The sequence below is a fragment of the Carlito syrichta genome, unplaced genomic scaffold (assembly GCF_000164805.1).
Source record: "Carlito syrichta isolate Samal-C Ts95f unplaced genomic scaffold, Tarsius_syrichta-2.0.1 Scaffold316491, whole genome shotgun sequence".
Lineage (NCBI taxonomy): Eukaryota > Metazoa > Chordata > Mammalia > Primates > Tarsiidae > Carlito > Carlito syrichta.
This window is the reverse complement of record NW_007260587.1, coordinates 420,317-426,779: the sequence shown is the minus strand read 5'-3', so window position 1 is coordinate 426,779 and position 6,463 is coordinate 420,317. Positions and strand designations below refer to the sequence as shown.

At 64.3% G+C, this 6,463-nt stretch overlaps 2 non-coding genes across 2 annotated transcripts; one reads left to right on the top strand and one right to left on the bottom strand.

Annotated features, from left to right (window-relative positions):
* Positions 1-1,081: 1,081 nt before the first annotated feature.
* Positions 1,082-1,153, top strand: TRNAE-CUC. Its single transcript has one exon. It is a non-coding gene; the product is annotated as a tRNA-Glu (tRNA).
* Positions 1,154-4,571: 3,418 nt separating this feature from the next.
* Positions 4,572-4,642, bottom strand: TRNAG-GCC. Its single transcript has one exon. It is a non-coding gene; the product is annotated as a tRNA-Gly (tRNA).
* Positions 4,643-6,463: the final 1,821 nt, after the last annotated feature.

The following is a 6,463-nucleotide window of genomic DNA, read 5'->3' as shown; positions in this document are numbered from 1 at the left end:
CGGTCGGGGCGGCGGAGTGGGAGCTGGGTCCTGGCACGTGCCTGCGCCCGCGTGGGCCAGGGCCGGAGGCCGCGCTGGACGTCGGCGGTGGGGTCCGGCCTGGCCTCCTCCTAGTTAGTAGAGGGGTGCGTCTCCCCGTCTATCACACGGGAGACCCTTTTGGCCGCCGCCTACGTCCCCGCCGCCATGCTCGGTGCTCAGTCCCGGCGCCAAGGGCCCGTCTCCCTGCGCCCTCCAGCCAGGCCAGGGCGCCCTGTGGGGTCCCCAGGCTCTGAGGTCCGTCGGTTCCCCCCCTTTCTCTTCGACCGCCCCCACAGCGCCCGACGAGCGGACCGCCCAACGTGGGCGCGGGAAAAGGCTCCCTGCGACCTACAGGTCCGGGACTGGGAGGGAGGCGGGCGAGGGAGCGCCCCGGGGCGCAGGCTGTGGCCCGCCGGGGCCGGCTGGGGAGGGGCTTGGGCGGACTGCGGCCAAGAGCCCAAGGCCTGGGGTCAGCAAGGCGGCGAGAGCTCCGCGCCCCAGAGGCGGGAGGGCGGGAGGACAGGAGTAGCTTGGGGCCGCCTAGCACGGGCGAGGAGGCGACAGCTCCGGGGCACGAGCCGGGGGACTGGCGGCCGGCGCCCTGGCGTGGGGCAGGGCTGCGGGGGCCGAGAGCGCGCTCCCGGAAGCCCCGGGCCAGCCTAGCAGCGCTGCCCGGCCGCTCGGCGCGGGTGGTATAGTGGTGAGCATCGCTGCCTTCCGAGCAGCTGCCCCGCGTTCGATTCCCGGCCCAAGCAGCAGGCCTAACTTTTGCCAGGTCCAGGCCCACTGCGGATGGGGGAGCGTGACCTGCGGTGGCTGCGTGCGGACATGCCTGTTGGTGGGGAGCGGGGGGCGCGCGCTGACGGGGGATGCCGCCAGCAGGATGAGAGCTGCCGGGGCTCGCGGATCGCCACTGGCGGCACGGAAGGGGCCGCAGGGAGGGCGGCTGGGGACTGGCTTTTATTTGCCCTGGGAGAAGGGGTCCAGCACCAAGGAAGCCCCAGTGCTGCAGACTTGGGCGCCAGGGTCAGGAGGCCAAGAGTGGAAGCTGAGTTTGCGCTCCCTGATGGTCTAGTGGTTAGGATTCGGCGCTCTCACCGCCGCGGCCCGGGTTCGATTCCCGGTCAGGGAAGCACCTGTTTTTCTTGGCCTCTGCTTCTCAACCTGCCTAGCGACCTTTTTGACCATCAGACGCCTCCTGCTCCCAGGACACCACCCACAGCCCCCTCCCCCTGCGGCCCCAGCCCTTCTCGACCAACTCTCCCTCTCGCAACCGCACCAGACCCCGCCGTCTTTTCGGCCCCGCATGCCACCGGCAGGGCATCAGCGCCACCTCCCTCCACCGCCGCCCGTCCCGCCCCCCTCCCCCACCCCAAACCCCACCGCCCTGGACAGGCTTTCTTCTCCTGTGGGCTCCAGCAGACACAGGACGGCGATGACAACCGCACACACGAACGGTCGCGCGCACACGACCACACCCTCTCGCGTCCGGCCACCGAATGGGCCACGACTCTCCAGCAGCGCAGCGCCCAGCGCCCCGGAGCCCCATGGGGGACACGCCACTCCTCTGTGTGCTGGGGCTCGGAGCCCTCTGCTTCCGCCACCGACAAGAGTCGAGATCCGCGCCGTCTGGCTCTCTGCAGCAAGCGCGCTGGCTTGTCCAGCGCAGGCCAGACTTGGAGGCGGCCCTTGACCGCGCCCCCGCCTGCGTTGGTGGCTTTCCGGGGACGGCGGCGGACATGGAGGGAGCCGGGACCTTGGGCCTGGGCCAGGGAAGCAGAGCTGGGGAAAGGCATCTTGGGGTCCCTTAGGCGTCTTGTAGTGCATACAGGACACGGAACTCCTTACAGGCCCATGCGAGGTGCTGTTACGGGTGTAGGAGTGTCCCGATCGGGTGAGGGCATTTAGGGTCGCCGTTGCCGGGGCGTGGGGGCGGGGGGGAATCGTATTTCTACCTGTGGGGAACATTTCAAGTCTCTCCTTCAACTGTTTGGAAATACAGCTCTTCTGTGGCTTACTCGCCTCCCCTATTGTGCTCGTCAACACCCTTTGTGTTGCTTTTTGAGTGTGTGTGCTCTTGCTTTGTGTTGGTGCCCACTGGACCCACCTGTGTTCACCCCCACCCACCCACATGCCCTCTCCAGCCCCTGGTTTCTATCCTTCTGCTCCCTCTCCCCCAAGATCCACTCTTCCAGCTCCTCCACAGGTGTGACCCAGGCGATGTCTGTCTTCCTGGGCCTGGCTTGCTGTCCTCAACAGCACGACTCCGGGTTCCCTCCATGCTGCACTCCTTCTGATGGCCCCATCTTAGTCCACCGTGTCCACGTGCCACATTTTCTTGGTCCCTTCCCTAGGGATAGCTCCTTAGGCAGATTCCACACTTGTGCTATTGGGAATAGTGCTGCAACCAATGTGGGGTGTAGGTATCCCTCGAACAACTGATTTCCTTTCTTCGGCCTCAGTCCTCCTCACTGCTGAGATCCTGTGATAGGCCTGCTTGGGGGTTTCTGAGAAGCCTCGGGGTTGTTTCCCGTAGGGCCTGTACTAATGCCCTTTCCCTCCATCAGCAGATGGGACTTCCTTTCTCTCTGATTCCTCGCCAGGATCTGTTCTTTTTGTCTCTTGACTAATAGCCGTTCTCTCTGGGGTGGACACTAGAGCTCACGGTGGTTTTGATTTGCATTTCCCTGGTGATTGGCGATGTTGGGCATTGTTTCCTACACCTGTGGGCTGGTCATTCCCATGCCTTCCCTTGTGCACTGTCCCTTCTCACTTCATAATGGGGTAGCACAGTGCGTGGGTGTGTGCATTCCTGTGTCCGTGTGTTTGCATCCACAGGTGAGGTCTTTGGACTCCTTGTTTATTCTGCATATGATATCCTGGCAGCAAAGGTGGAGATCAAGGAGCTGGTGAGAAAAACACAGTGGCCCAGCCTACCCCAAGAAGGTGGAGAGGTCATGTCAGGACAGACTTGTGGCCAGCAACAGCCTGATATCTCACTCCCCAGGCACGCCATCTCATCTCAAAATGGCAAAGACCTTCTGAGATTGCCCCTGACCTAGGGTCTGGATTTGATGTTTGATATTTTCCCATCTCGAATTACCCCGCAGCTACCCAGCTCTCCATACCTCGACCCATCCCCTGGTGATCTTGTCGTGTGACTGCTCCCCAAGGTTGACAGCTGCAGAGCTCAGGCTACTTCCTGTCAACACGCTCCTGACAGGCGTTGTTGATCCCTGACCAACAGCGGGGATACAGGGTCTTGCAGGAATAGGGTTATGACCACCAGAATCATCTGTGGAGAGTAGCTCCTGTGGGGACAGAGATGCTGGTCATCAATCTCAGAAGATCCACTGACTTGCTGGCCGATGAGCTGTGGGTGGGCGTAGTGGGTGACTAGATGGACCAAGGTGTCTGTTCTTTGAAGGCTGGGACAAAGGGTGTGACACAAAGAGGCAGGCACATGTCACATGCTGGGAGGTGGGAGAAGGCACCTAGAGTGTCCGGGTGGAGCCTGGACTCTTGGAGAGGGCTGGGAGTGTGGCTGCCAGGCAGGCCAGGGAGCTGGGCAGAGGCCTGGGGCAGCTGGCGTGCCATGGGGGGCCCCCGGAGTTGGCGTGTGTCTAGGTAGCCTACAGGAGGCCTGGCCCGTGAGGTGAGAGTCATCAGCACCGAACGTGTGAGACAGGGGGTGGGGGGAGGGGTATGGGTGAGCCAGGTGTATTTACCAGGAGAGTGGACTGGTGGGGCCAGAGCCAGATGAGAAAGGGCAAGCCTGGTGCCAGAAGAGACTGCAGATTTCCAGCAGGTGGGAGTAGGCTCCGGTCCGAGCAAGATCCAAGGATCAAGAGTCAGTGAGGACCCTCGCGGACAAGATTGGGGTGCTGCTGGGCCCCCCAGCAGAGCGTGGAGTGGGCCTGGGGATGAGGTGCGGAGCCGTCGAGGACAGGACAGACAGCGTGAAAGCATGGGTCTAGGCCCGGGCCAAACGGCGCAGGGACTCAGCTGGACCGGAGAACAGAACCAGTCCTTGTCAGGACCCACAATCCATGTCAGCGGTGTGTAGGCAGCTGAGGTGACAAGGGACAGGCGCAAGGCAGAATCTTGAAAGAGGCTGCGATGGTGGTCAGAGCGGGAGGAGCCAGATGGCGGCGGCGGTGCCGGCCAGCGAGGGAGACAGCGCGGAGCGATCACGAGACGAGAGTGGAGACGACGCAGCGGGCAGATGGCCCCTCTGCGCCCAGGAACCGGGCAGGCCTCCAGGAGGACCTCGCGGGAGACGCGTCTTCCTCCCAGCTATGGCGAGAGAAGGGGAGCGACGGGGAGAGGGAAGACCAGGAAATGTGGACCGAAGAGGCAGGGGTCAGCGGGCGGGGTTCCCAGGAGGGAAGTGCTTGTGGCAGAGCCGGAGGGGCTGCAGCGGCCCCGCCAGGTGGTGGGGGAGCAGAGAGGGGTAGGGCACCGGGGTCTCGTGTGCGGGTGCAAGAAGGTTGGGTGTGGCGTGAGAGGCGAGAGCCGCTGGGTGACAGTACCAAAAGATAACAACGAGCTGCATGGGCCGGGAATCGAACCCGGGCCTCCCGCGTGGCAGGCGAGAATTCTACCACTGAACCACCCATGCACTGCCGGTGGCTTTGATCAGGGAATGTCACCCTGACTCTCCCCAGACCCTGGTCATGACCGGCAGTGGGCATCTATTCCTGTTAAACAGTGCATGAGGGATCTGATGGGACCAGGAGCTTAGGAGCTAAAGGAAGGAGAGGCTTTTAGCTCCTGGGGTCCTGGGGGGCGACGGGCTGGGCCAGAGGCCCCTTTGCCCCGCTCTGTGCTTTTTCTGACGCTTTGGGCGCACACTGCCTGCTGGTGCCACCAGAGGAAGGACCAGCCCTGGCCTGTTTCCAAATATCACTCGGGGCAGGAGACCTGGGGGCGGGAGTGAATAAGGGCGGGTGTCCCCTGAATCGACCCCCAGTCCCGACTCAAAGTCCCCTTCGGAGTTGGCTGGTTTTCTTGTCATTGTGGAGTGTGTGTGTGTGTGTGTGTGTGTGTGTGTGTGTGTGTGTGTACACACGCCCGGGAGCGCACGGAGACAGAGAGAAGGAAAGAGAACCAGAGTGAGCGACGGACAGACAATGACAGAGACAGAGAGACACAGGGAGAGACAAAGACAGAGACGGGGCGAAGATGAGGATGTGTCCTGCCGCCACTGCATGAGGCTCAGAGGAAAGACCAACTCTATGCGAGCCTGGCTGGGGCCTGTGACCAAGGACTGGCACCCGAGGTGTGGCACCCACTGACCCGTGCGGACGCGGGAGCGCCACCACCGACGGGAGGATCACTGCAGCACAGCGCCAGCTGGCTCGCGAGCAGGTCGGCCAGGAGCCCGTGGGCGTGGTGGGGACAGTCCTGGCAGCGGCTTCCCGCGTGGGGATGCGGCACGGTGCACAGGTGGCCCCAGTGGGCCCAGGCCACGGCGTTTAAGCGCGGCAGGCGACTCCCGGGACAATCCCCCGGCTCGGCCAAGCGTGGGGGAAGCTCGCTGCCGCTGGCAGGCAGCATCAGGGCTGCGGGGGTTCCGGCAGGCAGATGGAAGGAGGAACACCCAAGAAGAGAAGCGTGGGCAGCACAGTGTGGCCAGGGGTGGACGGCGGGGCCGAGGGTGGGTGGCAAGCACAGGGTGTCGATGGGGGCCGCGGGCTGTAGAAGAGTGTGGCTCCGAGAGCGAGTCGCTGTTACGGAGAGGAAGTTGGAGGGGGAGCCAAGGTGGCCTCTGCGCAGGAGTCAGGTCCGGCAGGTGCACCTGGGGCGGGGGTGGCTCGGGGAGAGCATGGTCCGGCGAGTCAGGTCCGGCGGGAGGTGGAGTTCAGGGGACAGAATGGAGGGCTGCGTGGGGGGCGGGACGGGCGGAGGAAAAAGGCAAGGAACAGCGAGGAAGGTGGACCGCGAAGGAGCCGAGCGTCCGGGTGTGCGGAGAGGTCAGAGGGTCTGTGGGCGGGGTCCGTCCGAGTGACTCTGGGTAGAGGGGGAAGGCGCTGGCGCAGTGCCCTGGGTGTTTCCCGGACGCCGGAGGCCGAGCATGGCAAAGGCCGGGACCGAGCAGTCGCTGAATTGCGAGGCGAGGTCCAGGGGGCTGCAGCGTGGAGGGCGAGCCAGAGCGCGAGGCTTGCGGCTGGCGATGGCCTGCGGCGGGCGAACCAGAAGACAGGTGTGTCCGCCGGGGAATTCGAACCCAACCCTCCAGGGGAGACTGGGACCAGAACACGGCGCCTTAGACCGACTGGGAGCCGGCACAGAGGCCCTTGCCCGAGACCTGCGGCGGTCGCTGTTCCGCGCGCAACAGGCAGGTCGCGACGGCCAGGGCTGAGCGCGACGTAGACGCCCGCTCCGGCTAGCTTGGGCGTCGACGCCCCCTCGCCTCCCACCCGGGTCAGAGTGACTGCCC